At 41.6% G+C, this 16,435-nt stretch overlaps 2 protein-coding genes across 4 annotated transcripts in view; one reads left to right on the top strand and one right to left on the bottom strand.

Moving 5' to 3' along the window:
- The window catches only part of sh2d3ca (SH2 domain containing 3Ca), a 190,157-nt gene that overhangs the window by 107,232 nt on the left and 66,490 nt on the right, over positions 1-16,435 (bottom strand). The window lies entirely within an intron of this gene.
- Positions 1-16,435, top strand: part of strbp (spermatid perinuclear RNA binding protein) — an 83,739-nt gene that overhangs the window by 16,617 nt on the left and 50,687 nt on the right. For all 3 annotated transcript variants that reach the window (XM_069703225.1, XM_069703216.1, XM_069703233.1), the window contains exon 2: positions 11,802-11,929. The gene's annotated coding sequence lies outside the window, so the exon portion shown is untranslated. The remainder of the gene's footprint in view (positions 1-11,801; positions 11,930-16,435) is intronic.

Below are 16,435 nucleotides of genomic sequence, written 5' to 3'. Positions count from 1 at the left end.
CTAAAAATGTCAGCATCACATGTACAGTCCACAACACGAACACATGGGGATGTTCTCTCAGCTCCTGTACAAATACAGCAGGTGGTTTTCGATGCTAAGACATGGAGTCCTGGAGCACTGATGCAGTGCATTATGCTGTGGTCAGCTTAGGCTATTTCTGTTGCCCCTCGTCAGCCAGCCAAGAGTCAGCCCGGCCCATTTCGGACCAACGCGGCAGGTTAATCCATTCAGGCCTTGAGTTCTTAATGTTATTAAGCTCTGAACTCACTTTAAGCAAATGTAGCTCTATCTAGGCACGTGCACGCATGAAAACATCTCGGTATCATGTGTATAGATTCATATTGAGCACACTGTGAAAAATCTAAATATAGTTAAGGAACAAATATGCGACGGCAGGAACAGCGCAAGTACAATGAACAAGGTTGTAAAAGTTAGTTTGATTATTGTGTAGCAGATTGACCTTCACCAGGAAGAGATTTGCATACCCCTTGTTTCCATTATTGCTTACTTTTGCCAAAAAACAAGTGGTCCTACTTTGTCTTGTAGAAATATGATTCTGACTAACACGCATACCCGTGGGCTGTGAGTACAGTAGCCTGATGAATAGTCTGCAAAATAGTTAGTATGCTTACAGCTGTCATCATCAATAAAGATTTAATTATTGCTCAAAATTGCTGACCAACGCGCGTTGCACGGCCTTATGGATTACTCTTACAGCTGCGGGTTTGTCTGGGGCACAGAAGACCAGAAATGTTCAGCGCATGACAATATATTCCATGGATTAGAAACTGCTAAAGCGAAACTGAAAAGCTTCACTGTATGTTTTTGACTTGGAGTCGATCTCAATACCTCGTATGTCGAAAAGCATCTGAAATTGCTGTTTTTGTCCTGTTCTGTCAATAAATAATCTTTCATCCTCAGACCTTTAACCCACAGCGTTTGGATAAAGATCAGGGGAAGCAGTAGAATATGGGATGCTTGGCTGAGCAGATAGGACGAGAAAATGGTATTATATGTAGCTAATGAGTTAAACTAATGAGTTAAACAAAATAGAGCCTGAAAGTATGTTATGCTATGAAATGCTATGATATTCAGACAAGTGGGATAGGGTGGCTCTGGACAGAAATGGAAGAGGTGCTAAATAATTACGGGAGATGTAGATGGCCGTGGTGAATAATAACAACAATCATTAGACGCCACGTAGGAAGAGAATAAAAACAGCTCAAAACTTATTGAAAAAAATGATGGAGTAAATAATAAATAGCTTTAACTGCATAGTAAATTAGCTTGTAAATCAACCAAATTAAAATCGAATTAAATCCTGTTCTTGGATGATCCCTAATGTTGTAAGAGCACAACATCACATTAACCAGTAATTATAACATAGTGAAGCGTACAGGTCTGATTTGTTCCACTGATAATATTGCAGGCTGTAATATATTAACTTAAGTTGATGCATTCTTATTATTCCTATAAGGTTATCAGTCAATTACACCATCATTGTCCATGGTTCAAGATGGGTCACACTGCCTACCTCGTGGGTAATTAGTTGGGGTATTGTTAATATATTAGCAATGTATTACATGCCAAGTTGTTTTTTTTAGCCTTGTTATTGGGTTACAGTGTGAGGAAAGAAGCGAGATCGGGAGGGAAGACATGAGAGCGAGAGTGGGGTTAATTGCGAGAGAGGAACCCGGGAGCAGAATGTGAGGGAAGCTCACAAGTACATGCGACTGAAGTCGAGGCTGCGTTTTATGAGCAACGTAAGGAGAGCGTGAGGGTGTAAACAAAGGAGCCGGAGATGGAAAGATGTGGGAGGGCGGGGTAGGGAGGGACAGTCTGCCAGAAAGATTGATGGACGGACAGACTGATATGCAAATGCGTGGCATGGATGTGCACCGAGACGCCCCTCATCCTCAGCAGCCGGAGGTGAAGAGAGACTGACTTGTGCTTCAGACCGATACCACAGACCGAGTCAGTGTGATATCTCTCCCTCTCTCTCTCTCTCTCTCTCTCTCTCTCTCTCTCTCTCTCTCTCTCTCTCTCTCTCTGTGGGAATTCTCTGACCCAGTTAGCTCCTCCACCGAGCAGCAGCGGAGTTATTTTTACATATTACCAGGAGACAATACTTTGTCCTCTGATCGTCCTCCCCACATCCGTATGCTCTCGCCTCCCCTCTCCTCCTCTTCCTCCATCTTAGCTCGTGCCATCCTTTTCCTCTCGTACCGTCCCTGTGCTTTTTGCTCCCCCTTTTTCTATATTTGGCTGCACTGGCTTTGATCCTCTGTCCTCCTTTAGGGATGTAAAGATCAATCAAACTCGGTGCTGCGTTTGGAGCAGGATGCAGCCCGGATGGTTCGACGTGATCACAATAGGCTGAGTTAGTTATGCTCGTGAACAAAAAGCCCATCAGAAGTAAATATGTGGTAGGTTTTCCTGTTTTGTTTTAAGATCTCTGACGCCAGTTTTTAGTCATACCGCAGAGGCATTGTACACGTGTAGATGCATTTTAGTGCATGTACACTTGCGGTATGTACCGTATACAACATAATATTCAACAAGATATGTCAGTCTTAAGATAAAAGCTTTTTGAAGGGACAGAGAACTTCAGTCCCTCTCGCCCTTCTGAAATCAAAGTAAACCCACTGAATCTGAATTTGCGTGTCTCATATCTGAAGCGGTGTCTAAATTCACTCCCTCGTTCGTACGCGTGGCGGGATTTTGGACATAAAAACTGTCAGTCCTGTCCATACAAAGAAACTGATCACATCTGGTTATGAGATAATTGCCAAAAAAAAGAGAGAAGTTACTTGTCATAGAGAGCACATTCGAAGTTCTGGACCAGAACAGAACTGTTTACATAATACCTGTCATGTATCACAGGACAATACAGTGTATTTCAATATATATTTATAGAAATGATCATCACTTCTAATTCAGAGAGGACAAATGCATAACTAGATGAATAAAATTAACTAACACATTTCCATCCATAGTCACTGAATCTTTATACCATATATATTTAATTTAATTACACCTTGTCTATGTGACCCAACCCTCACCCTTCACCATCGACTACCTTCCTCTCCTCTCCTCTCCTCTCCTCTCCTCTCCTCTCCTCTCCTCTCCTCTCCTCTCCTCTCCTCTCCTCTCCTCTCCTCTCCTCTCCTCTCCTCTCCTCTCCTCTCCTCTCCTCTCCTCTCCCTCTCCCATCTCCTACCCTCCTCCCCTCCTCTCCCCTCCTCTCCCCTCCCTTCCCCTACCCTCTCCTCTCCCTGTTCCTCTCCTCTCTTCAGAGAGTAAGGGGACAGAGAGTGTGTAGACAGGTCATCTATTCACCTCCTAATGATGACGGATGGCAGGACTGCAGAGAGCTAGAACAGAGGAAAGTGGAGCGATGCAGGGAGATAAAGAAATGGCAGAGTAAGAGAAGACTGTGTTTATATTTGTCTGCTGGCGGCCAGATGGTGGGAGTTTTAGTGATATGTTGATCCTCAAGTGTTTATATCATTCTTGTCATCTACCTGATAGCAAACAAACACGCACGCACACACACACACACACACACACACACACACACACACACACACACACACACACACACACACACACACACACACACACACACGCAAGGTGACATCTGGTGTGGTTCACACTTCTGAGGACACACATGCACCATGTGCGCACACATACACACACGGATCCATTTCTGTCACTCCTGACTTTTCTGACCTGTTTACGCAAGCAGAATGTACATGGAATCTCTGGGGTGCTCTTCGCTCTCACACCCACACACACACACACACACACACACACACACACACACACACACACACACACACACACACACACACACACACACACACACACACACACACACACACACACACACACACACACACACTCCTCTCCTCCACTGACTCGTGATAGCTTCTCGGTACTGTACTCTGTTGCTGCATTTTAGTGTTACAATTGAATTGTCTAAAGTCTCTGCATCATTTCTCTGTACAAAACTTCAAAAACAATAAAGAGTAGATCTCTTTATCAAGATGATGACATTATCTTAACATTAAGGGAATCATAAACTGATACAGCAGCAAACACAAACAAAAGAGATATTATATTTCTATTGACAGACAAGGTACAGAAAAGGATTCAATAATTATGTCTCGTCAAATTAATATTCCATACATTTTGCTAGTTTTAGACTTAGGTATTTGGGTAAAGCTCTAGTAATGGTGACTATTTTTCCACAACATTTTGCATGTGTGAAGTTAACGTCATGTGTAGTCAGTAGCAGAAGGACACGAATGTCACACTGCTTGGGAAACTATTCTGCTACCTGCTAATCTATCTGTGTTCGCTGATATCGGAAAATATCTCATTGAATATTTATTTTGACTCGGCCCTCACAGTAGTAAGTCAGTACTGAATGGGACGACACGTGTGCAGTCACAACAGTGGCAGTTGTTTTCTCGCAGACTCTCATCTCACCTTTCTGCTCTCTCACACCTTCCCATCGCAGACATTCAATGAGTGTGAATGTAAGGTTGACAAGATCGGAAGTGTTGAGACCCCATCTGGTGGGGATACCACACACACACACGCACACACACGCACACACACACACACACACACACACACACACACACACACACACACACACACACACACACACACACACACACACACACACACACACACACACACACACTGACACAGTGGTAAAGTCTCACCCTTCCCAAAGTACAGGCAAGGAGGCAGGCTGTAGCTATGGCAACCTAGAGAGAAGGGAACTGATTGGGTAAGGCTTGGATTTGTTAAGAGCTACTGTATGAAGCCTTGGGCGAGTGTTAGTCACTCTTTTTCATTTAGTGTTTGTGTGGTTGTGTGTATTGATACTAGTGTGGGTGTGAGAAACACAAGGAGTCAAGACTTCCCTTCCTCGTTCGCCTTCCTGTCTGTCTGCCTTCTTCATCTTCCGTTTGAGTGCCCTGTCAGTTGTCAGGCTGATATGATTTAGGATGTGCACAGCAGCTATTCACCCCAGTTATTCATCGTGGTCCATAAACCTTGAAAAAGATCACATCCATTGGCTGCAAACACTTGCGTGGCTAATTGAATGAAATGAAACCCTTCCGAGGGGAGATACAAAGCAGCTGCAAAGTGGCTGTGACATCAAATAGACCATATAATAGCCCAATGTTTCAGTGAAGGGCAGGCATATGTTTATATTTTGCCTTTAGAGGAGAACTCCCAATTTTGACTAAATCTTGTAGCATATTTGTGACACTCCTGTCATGCCTCACTATTTCTTTATCGGATAAATAGTGGGCCTTTTGTTTTTGTGCTTCTTTACCGTGCTTTTTATGCAGATTTCATGATATTTGTATATTCCAAAAAGTCAATAAAACCATTGAAATGTTTTATTTTTTAAACAGAGACAAGCTCAAATTTGCCTTTTGCAGCAAACTTTGTGGCTGACTCATCACTTACTGATTCACAGTTGGTCTGACAAAAGAGTTATAGATTTTCTGTTGCACTGCTTCATTTTAACAGGCAACACAGATGCGTTTTTTCTTTTTGTAATCTTAATATGATGCGTTGACGCTATAAAGAGGAACACGCACAGTGATAACCAAATGATAATTCACCATAATTGAATGGAGACTGCTCAATTATGCAAGACAATTGTATCATCAGTGTAAGTTCTTGTTTTCTTCTAATTTCTGATACAAAAAAAACGATCAATATTGTTACAACTTGAAAAATCGATATATATATTTCTAAACTCTAAACTCTTTTCAGAATTTTACAGCAACAGCTTTAAAAAATAGTTTTCAAGTTTAAAGTCGGGTTTCCATACAGAATGTCTTGCAGTAGTTGTACCAGTGTCAAAGGGCCTTTGTATCGTGTGCAGGGTCAGATGTGTGTTTGTTCTGTTGCACAACAGGGTAGTGTGTTAACTTGTAAGCTGTTCAGCACTAAATGTTGGCTACTTTGTGAGTGGTGATTTAAGCGAGTAGCTTTCTTAGAAATTCTCAATAATGACCTCTGCCTCGACACACTCTTGTGCCCACAAACCAGCACTAGTTGCTGTAGCTGAATGTATAAGTTCGCCTTGAGGAATGGAAAACTGTTGAGCCACTCAGTTCCTCTATTCTGCGTTTCCACCCGAGAAACCAAGATCTAATTGAAGTTGCAGGAAGACGTTCAAGGATTTTCAGCAAGCAGCATGCAGCACTGATCATTGTTGACTGGTACACTGGCATTTTCCCCCAACATGTTATAACTGACATTCTTCAAAAATCTGCAAATCACAAACAAGTTTATGTTGTTGTTGGAGTTATATAATATATCCTGTGATATTTGGACCATTAAAAGGGTCAGGTCTTAAACATTTATACGGAGGAAAAACATCCAGCGGGATAAAAGAGGGCTTTGAGTGATGCTTGTGACGGAGCTTTCTGTGTAGATCTCAGATTACAACCAGCAACTGGGGCCTTCCTGAGTGTGTGTACTTTGCAGAGATGCATTAATCCTTGTGTGAATGTGTGTGCAGTTCAGAATGGCTGTTCTTAGAGCCTCGGCTCAGTGTCACACCCAACAGCACTGCTTGAAAAACACAGTGTAACACAATTAAAATGGCTGTCTGCGTACCTTAAGGAAAGCAAAAAGTTCCTGCACCACAAATTTTGCTTATTGCAGATGCCAATATCTATTTTCTTTTTACTTCTTTTTTTGCAGAACAAAGGAGTGAGAGAGCCTTTTGATCAATAGTGGAAAGATGCAATGCTGAAAAAGCATTACATTGTCTTCCTTTCTAAATATAAGTCATTCCTTTTCTAATTGGGCTTTGGGCCTGTAGAGAATTTGGGGCTTTTATTCCAAACCCAACATAAAAGCTGACTGTGTCCTTTTGTTTGTGTGTGTGATACTGCTGCTAATTTTCATAAAAAATTCTCTGTAGTGTTCTTTTCTCAAAACTGCACTGAAGTCTAATCTTTTCAGCCTCCATAGTGCAAATTTTTGATTCATAGCATTATAAATGAGTGTTTTATTTTCTAAATAGAAAATTTCTGATACAACTGAACTGGTCACAATCTAATTTCTGTCACCATGAAAGGCTATTTGATTTCTTTCAACACTCTCTCCTGGGAATAAAGGCATGCCAACAACAGTAAATGACTCTGCTATGCATCTGTATAAGCCTAAAATGACTTTTATTATTGAGTGGAAAGAGGAAGAGCAAAGCTTCCTGACACACAAGAATGAAGAACAACAGACTGAGCATGGAAACTCCCTGGCACCTCTTGCGCTGTCTCCACTTCCTTCCTCCATTGTCTCTTCACTTCACTGGACCTCATGCTGTGCACTCCTTTCACTTTACAACCAGATTGTAGCAGCATCTTCATTTCTCTCTCTCTCTGTTCTGTTATGACATCACCTCCTCATGAACCTCCTTCTCTTCCACGTTTTCATATTGCACTCACCCTCTAGTTGTTTCCTGATTGGACCCAAGGCTGAGTGAGTAGAGATCTGTGGTCCATACCGAGGAGGTATAGAAACTGAGAACCGCCCCCCCTCTGTGTCTGTGTGTGTGTGTGTGTGTGTGTGTGTGTGTGTGTGTGTGTGTGTGTGTGTGTGTGTGTGTGTGTGTGTGTGTGTGTGTGTGTGTGTGTGTGTGTGTTTCTGACTTTTTGAATCCTATCTTCACCATACGCCAGGAAAGCACACCCATGACAGCACACATACACAAACCGGTCTCAAAAGAACATAATTAATTCATAAAATGATCAGTTATGTTTATGAATGTGTATAAATTAGATGGGTGCACAGATTAGGATTACATGAAATATTTTTAAATTGGGAACGTGCTCTGTCACATTGTAATTACTATAAAAAGTGTATGAATATTAAAAAAGGGATTGTCATTTTAATTTTATTTCACAAATTGAATAGCGAAACACATTGAGAATGAAATGGAGTGGTCTTTTATATTTTTTATGAAAGCACAATGGTGTTTCACAGTGGGATCAACTAATGTGCTTCCCGTGACACGTCAATCTCACTCAGGCTCAAAGCTACAGAAAATCTCACTGACTACATCGCCACTGACTGCAGTATTAATATATTGATGTGTTTAAGATTCAGATTAAGAAACTGCCAAGTAAGCAGCACTTACTGATTAAATTCCCCAGAGTAGTTCATAATAACGATAAGACCTTGAGCACAGAACCAAATGTGAAGCGATGATGCAGGCAGCACAAAGTCACACGGAACAGCGTCACTTTATCGTAAAGTAACAACAAATAATGCAGATGACCAACACAGTTTGCGAACCGAGAGTTCGACAGGAAAGATGTGATGGAACTCTGCAGCACAACAGAGCTGAATTATTGTCTGGCTCATGGCTCCATCACCGCACATCACACAGGGTTTAAACTAAATGAAATGCGCCCTATTCTTCATCTGGAACTCTGGGAGGGATTCAGCGGAGACGAAGTGGCACGGTGAAGTCTCCGGCACGCACCACAGTCCAAAGCATAAAACGCTGCAAAAATACAAAGGCTGTGAAGTTGTTAAATGTATTCCATGAATTCCCGTGAATTCGAGGGCCCTGGGTGAGAACGTTCCTATTAGTGCGTGTGGAAATGAACAGCTTAATGGTGACGGGTGACTCATAGAGCTGTAGGGTGCCGAGCTTTGTTCTCGGAGACGTAGAGCACTCTGCCCTGTTTTCGTCATAAAGGAAGGGCGGGGGCGGGGGGGAGGTGTATCGTGCAGCATATAGGTCAAAACCCAGACCTTGGTGTACAGATGGGGGCACATAGACTTGTGTGTATCCGTGTAGATTTTTAATAATGTGTTTTTAGATGCATTCCTGCATGGTCGTGTAATTAAACAATTGGCAACCTGTGACTAACGAGTTCAATTTCTTACTGGTTGCAATTGAAGCCCTGACTGAGGTTCCTCTACCACCTGCTGTAGCATAACATGATGTCTTTGTTTATGCTTCATTGCACCAATGCTTCTCAGTTTGACACCTCAATTCTTATTCTCACTATCAGTAATGGTTTACAAATGAGATGTGAAGGATTGGCAAATTAAATAATGCCGTTGACAGAAGGTTTGGTTTTTCCTTCTCTATTGAGAACATGTGTCAGTCAGTCATTGGAGATCATTATCTGACAGTGTTGTGTGTCTCCATTAACCCCAGCAGAAGTGCTCTGCTACAGAGAGAGAACATACTGATACTAAAGGCCACGCAACGTTTTTTTTTTTTTTTTTTCTTCCTGCGACTGATTTGTATATGTTCTTGAACTGTTTTGTCATCGGTGCTTTCACACGGAACGCGAATACTGCGTGGCCAAAGAAGTTGCATTTTGTTCTTTCGAAGGATGCACATTTTTCGAAGCTTTCACGGTGTGAAAAATAAAGTATTCGACCAATCACTTTATGCATTTCAGGTATTGTGACATCCCAAGTATTCGCCGTGGAGAATATTTATTCAGAAGAACGCATCCAGTGGAGCGGGCATGCAAAGCACGTGAATGTCGCTCCCCTGTATCTTCAGATCTGAACCCGAAATATTCCCAAACAAAACTCCTCGGGTCTCCGATTGGCTGTCTGTGTGTCTGTCCAGCTCCCTGCATCATGACCGCCTGTGGTTCACCTCGATGCATCACATTAAAGCATCTCTGTGCCCGTTGTTTTTAGAAAAGTAGCGCATTTTTACGCCGGTATTGGAAGTTTTCTTCCTAGTGGCTTATTTTATAACCTTAATACCTGCCATGCCGATTTCAAAGAGATATTTCGGCTGTTTTTGAATCTGTCATTTTTTTTTCTAAAGAAAATTCTATTTGAACTCTGTTTAAAAACTGTCGCAAATTTGCATCGCAGACGGAGTAAATAGTTTTGATGCAAAATATTTGTGTGTAAAGATCTTACTGACTTAATGTGGGTTTTTTTTCCCCATCTCAAAAAAAGACAGTCACACTTAGAGGTGTGATAAATAATGTACGAGCCTAATCTACATGCCGTACTTAACTTCTACAGCTGCACATCTGTCAGATGTTGATTTAAAAATGACTTCAGAGATCATCGTTAGATGCGATATTCACTTCTCTAATTTCAATGCAGCTGTACATCCCTGTTTTGTGCGTCATCTGATTCATATGTCTGCTCCATTTTAAATATGCCACACGGATTGTGGCATTTGTTGATATCAGACTGTTTTACTGAAATAGAATAATAACTCGATGATCAATCCTTTGCTTGAATTGCTGTCTGTCTGTTGTTGTTTTATTTTTTTCCTTGTAATGATGCTCCTGGTTTTGCTTTGTCTTGTTGGGCACTTGGTCTTCACGCATGATATTCATGATAGCACAGACTACATGCTCTAATTAACTTTGCTTCTCATTTCAAGGATCCATATTCACTTATGCAAGAGGCCAAATGCTATAAACCTGCAGTTTTTAAACTACGATTAGACAAAGGCCAACACCTTCCCCCAAACTCAAAACAGTAAAGCAGGTTTGTGTGTGTGTGTGTGTGTGTGTGTGTGTGTGTGTGTGTGTGTGTGTGTGTGTGTGTGTGTGTGTGTGTGTGTGTGTGTGTGTGTGTGTGTGTGTGTGTGTGTGTGTGTGTGTGTGCATATACTTATAATGGTATCAATGTTGTGAATAGACCAACAATCAGAATGTGACAGGGGAACAAGTTTATCTCGCAAGACTGTGACACCCATGAAGCCAACCAACACCCACCTCAGTTATGCTCCATTATCCAAGGTGTGACTGCTTCTTCAAACAAAAATATTTGTTTTGTGTGATTTTCTTGGCCACACGATTGTGTCTCATATTTGTGGGAGGGTGTGCCACCGTCAGTGTCTTACATCTGGTTTGTCAGGATCAGGGAGAGACATGTGATTACTTAGTACTGAGATGTATTGCTTGTAATAGACTGTAAAACATATGGTCTTTCGGCATTATTGCTGTTTCACTGAGTTTTTCACACATCTGTGAACTGCATCCATAAATACCAAGCAAAGAAAATAATTTGTTTCCCAGCAATCACGGCTTGTCCTATTGATTTACAAGAGTGTGAAGTAAAGAAAGCAAGATTATCTAATGACTGTAGCTGTTTCATCAATTAATTGTGCCTCAAAGTGTTTTAGTTAATAGAACAAAGAATTAATGTGAAGATTGCAAAATGTGAAAAATTATTAAACAGTGCAAAAGAGGGCAGCCTGTACTTCTAAATGTTTAACTTTAATATCGTCCCAGTTTCTGTGGCTGCTTTCCACAGCTGCACTTCTTGCCATCTGCTGTTTTAAAACAATTTCTTATCTCATTCCAAAGTAGGAGGGTGCGATATGATGATTTAAAAATGATGGTGAATTTCTGAAATCAGGAGGTCCAGAGACCTGGCCTGCAACTACACGTAACTCCGGGTTTGTCACCTAAAACAGACGATCACTGTTGCTTTGTTTCATAATTAAAGATAATATGACAGTTTGGCTCCGCTGCGTGCAAAATATTCATCGCGCAGATTAAAGATGCACTTAGGCTCATCTGCTCATCTTTCAATGGGCAGCTCTTTTTTTTTATATATATCTCTTTTGCCACACAAAAGACTTTATTTTTTAACAGATTTTGTTTTTGTGTGCGTGTTCAAGGAAATACTGTACATGATACTCATAATGCGTATCTGTATTTACACCTCTTTTTCTCCCTCTTAAGTCGAACTGATCATACTCCGTAAGTGCTGTCCTACTGACCTTTGAACTTGTGTCTTCTTAGGTATTGAATCCTGCCTGCTCTGAAACCGTGACTGCAGACAGACAGACAGACAGACTGGCTGATAGACACTGAAAAAAAAAAAAAAGAAGAAGAAGTGGAAAGATAAACAGATAGGAGGACAGCGGGAGGTGAGTGAAAAGAATAACAAGAATCCGTTCTTATCTTCTCCGTCTGTACGTGTCTGCATACTGTAAAGGATTGCTACTGAGTGTGGCGGCTCCTTGTTTACAGCGCGGCCCCGCAGCAGAGAGGTCGCTTCGCATCCCTGCTGAGTGCGTTTGCCCGTGCGCATGCACATGCGTTTACTCATCTTTAATCTGTTTGATCTGTTAATGTGGAAAGACTTTCAACAGACAGCAACTGTTTTCACTTTGCACTGCTAGATATTTGGCTATTCAAATTTTGCCAAGAAAACAAAACGAGGGATCTTTTCTTTTTGTTGTTGTTGTTGTTGTTGTTGTTTTTTGTCCGGACGGGAGCGTAGTCGATGTTCAGCACCATTTACAGACGTGTGGTGTGTGTGTGTGTGGAATATGTATCTACTGAGAAACAAGAATTCAAGCACGGGTCTTTAAAAAAAAATTTTTTTATACTGAATGGAAACAACATTTACATCTAGATGCAAATGTTTTTAGAGGGAGTAAGGAGGAAGTTTGTGTGTTTAAATCTTCATCAGAACAGTATTGCACACGTACGCGCGCACGTGCGTGTGTGTGCGTGCGTGTGTGTGTGTGTGTAAAACTGAACTGTAGTTCACCGTTCTGTTTACCCACTAAATCATTTGTCCATTTGCCAATCAGCTGGTGCCGAAATGATTATCCTTATTGATTATGTATTTGACTAAAATCTTTGATAAGGAGTTGGATTTGGATTCACAACTTCCTCTTTTTTACAGTGTTAAGTGGAGTCTGACTGATAAATTGACCTTTCACAGAGATATCAGTATTGGCTAGCATGTTGTCCAATATGAAAGCTATTTTTTTTTTAACATAATACAGAAAAAGATTATTGGGATAATTTAGAAACTGTTCTATTTGTGTTTTTTTTTTTTTACACAATAAAGTTTATCGTTAAATGGTAAAATATCCTGCCTCCATTACATATGTTTGTCACTTCCAGTGTTTAATAAACACATTTTGGTCGATATGTATAGATCGGAATGTTTTTTTTTAACTTCCTAATATCAGTTTTGGCATTGGCCCCAAAAATCTATTATAAAGTAAATATTATGTTTGGTTTTTGGACTGTTGGTCAGGCAAAACAATGGATTATGGATTATCCCCCACCCCCCCATTTGTTAAAATATTTAATGACCAAAAAAAACCAAAAAACAGAATAACTAATAAGGAAAATAGTTGTCATGTGCTCCCCTACTAATCCTTTTGCTTTTGGCCGGCTTACATGACTTTCTAAAATATACTTTATAACTATAGTCATTCTATTTACAGTCTTCTGTATATCTGCCTCCTCCATGTCTGTCTATCTTTACATCGCACACTCCTTTCTGCTCTCCTATTCTCCGACCCACATTCTTACTCATCTATGTTTACATACCTTGCGCATCCTACCTGACAAATTACAAAAACCTCGTCCTTCATTTGTGGCCTTGTTTTTCAGTGTTTTGGCTGCTCACTGCTTTCGTGTTTCACACAGTCGGTCAGAGGCTTTGGTCCTCGTGGTTGCAGAGTTCACTCTCTGCTTTAGTAAACTCCCTGCTTATGTATGTAAAGTAGCTTTTATGCAATTCATCCCAGCGGCCTTCCCCACTATCATCTCAGTGGGAGTGTTTTGGGGTCTGCGTGCGTGTTTATGTGTAAATAATTGATGGCTGTAGAGGTTTTAGTGGATCGCTGGTGAGACTGAAACCAGGCAGAAAAATCTGCACGGCTGCTCCGGTCCACAGCGAGCACAACATAAACTTACAGCATGTCTGCTTTTGCTCAGTGGGATGTGTTGGGTGGCTTGTCGGTATTAATTCAGTCAATTTAGTTTGTGTCACATCTGCTGAGAGGATTAGTCCACGAATCATAGAAAATCAGTGCAAACATTCATTGACAACACATTTGCAAGACAGATCACTAAAAATAATTTATGAAGCCAAAGTAGCAAACGTGGTGCATCTGATTCCTCAGACGAGCTTCGCTGCATCTCTTTGATCAGTATCACCGTAAACTGGTTAATCAATTGATTTTTTTCAGACAAAACACGTGACCTGTAAACGTTTCATAACTCTCTTCTGTATAACAAGGTTTAGACTAAAAGATAAACGGATAAAGAGAATAATCGACACATTAATTAGCAGTGACGGTCATCAGTGCTGGTCGGCCTGGACGGTTTTGTGTTGAACAGTTTTCGGCTTACTTCACATACTCTACACCTTGTTGTGGCTTTCCAACAAGAACTATTCTCACTTTCACTTTCACAGAGACTGACTTAAAAAACACGCGCGCGCTCGCACACACACACACACACACACACACACACACACACACACACACACACACACACACACACACACACACACACACACACACACACACACACACACAAAGTATGGAGATGATCCAGTGTGTTCATCCTACCACTAAGGCCTTCCTCTCTCCACCCCCCGCCTCCTCTTTCTTCACACTTTTCTCATCTGCTGCCTTCACCACTCAATTTTTTTCCTACTTTCTCAGCTTGTTTTTGTATCTTACTTTAGCATTCTATCACCACGTGTCTTTCTTTCTGCCATGTTCTTGCTTCTTCCTCCTGTGTGTCATTCCTTTTCTCTTCCTTGCCCCTAAGCCGCAGTGTCCTTGAGAAAGCAGTGACTTTGCCGGTGAGTGCAGCAGAGCGCATATCTCTCTCTCTCTCTCTCTCTCTCTCTCTCTCTCTCTCTCTCTCTCTCTCTGCTCACAGGATCGCTCCCCGACACTCACTCAAACCTGCTGAACAAACACTCACTCTCACACACACACACACACACACACACACACACACACACACACACACACACACACACACACACACACACACACACACACACACACACACACACACACACACACACACACGGCAACACTGTCAAGCAGAACCAGCTCTGACAAGTCTCTTTCCTTTATTCTCCATAAATAATTCATCAACAGTAACGTTGCCTATACTTTATGCAAATTTTGACAAACCTATTGCGGAAAGAAACAGAGACAGTCGCGGTCCCGTGTGGAGCACGATTTCTGCCCTCTTAGTCCTTTCTGTAACAGACAGTACATCATCAAGAAACAGCCGATGCAATCAGATGTCATGATGTTTTTCCCAAATCTGTTGTTCAAACGGAAGGTAAAGTGAATCATGTCATTCATACATTCCTGCTCCCCCTTCCGTATTCTTGTAGCCACCTGCCATTCAGACGCATCAGTGATACGCTGTGTAACATACAAGATGACGGCGCACAGATTTTAAAGATGATCAATAACTTTAGGTTCAATTCTTGTGGTTACATAACAAGTCACTCAAGAAAACTGGAATTTAACGCACAAGTTCGATTACTCTTCCTGAAGATTTGTTACCGAATTCGGACAAATTGCCCTCAGCTGATACTGTCGTCAGGCTGCCAGCGTGGAAACGTTATCCCTGTGTGCCCTCCTCCTCATTAAAGGTGCCCTCCACTAATCTTGGATCATGACAGGCCATTGTTACAGTTTTCCGTAGCCCTTGAAATATAGATGGAGTCTGATTGTCTGGTTGTAAGATGAGATGTTATAGTCTCTTGATGCTGTTTGTTCTTACTGGTCTCTGTTTTCCATTAGAGTGTGTATTGGGTCACTGCTTTTTCCTGCTGCCTTACGTGTTTTCTGTTGGAGATCAAATATCTTGTGGTTAGCGAGCTGCAGTGCTATATATGGCTGATGAGCTTTTTGTAATTGCATCCTGGGTGTTTAGGTTAGATAGCAATTGGGTTTGAATTATATTGTGTAATTATGCAGATAAAAGATGATCGAGCATAGAGTTATTCTACAGTCCATTAAGATCTACCACTCTGCAGCACTTCGTGATAGTATCTCGCTGCCGCCATGTTATCTGTCTGTGTTTGTATCTCTCACTCTTCCTTATGTTTGTCCCACGTACAGCTGAAAATGCTTCCGTCGCCATGGTGACCAATCCCAAAGGGATAAGTTGAGGGCTGAATCTCTTTCTCACTCTCTTTGTCTCATGCCGTGTTGCACTCTGATGCTTCCCCACACACACACACACAGACACACACACACACACAGACACACACACACACACACACACACACACACACACACACACACACACACACACACACACACACACACACACACACACACACACAGACGAGCGCGTCAGAATCTAAAAGCAGAGGAGATGCAGTTTGTTCGTCACATGCTGTTTTCGTTCTTTTGGCTCCGAGTTCAATGTGGCTCTGATGTAAAAGAAGTGACCTAATTGCTGAGAAACCCAAACCTATAGACACGGCTGAGGATGAATTTCTCTCTTTCCCTGTCTCTGTTTTGCTTGTGACCATAACTGTAGCGGTTGGACCTTTTGGCCATTAAATACTGAAACAAAATAAGCTGATGGAAACAGATGATTGAAAAAGATAAAGTGAGAAGTCAGTGAAGTTAGCGCTT

The sequence above is a fragment of the Brachyistius frenatus genome, unplaced genomic scaffold, assembly GCF_029030835.1.
Source record: "Brachyistius frenatus isolate BFR_SWC_R1_liver_20210118 unplaced genomic scaffold, ASM2903083v1 Contig_3, whole genome shotgun sequence".
Lineage (NCBI taxonomy): Eukaryota > Metazoa > Chordata > Actinopteri > Embiotocidae > Brachyistius > Brachyistius frenatus.
Note: the sequence above shows the minus strand (reverse complement) of the source record. Positions and strands in the feature narration are given on the sequence as shown.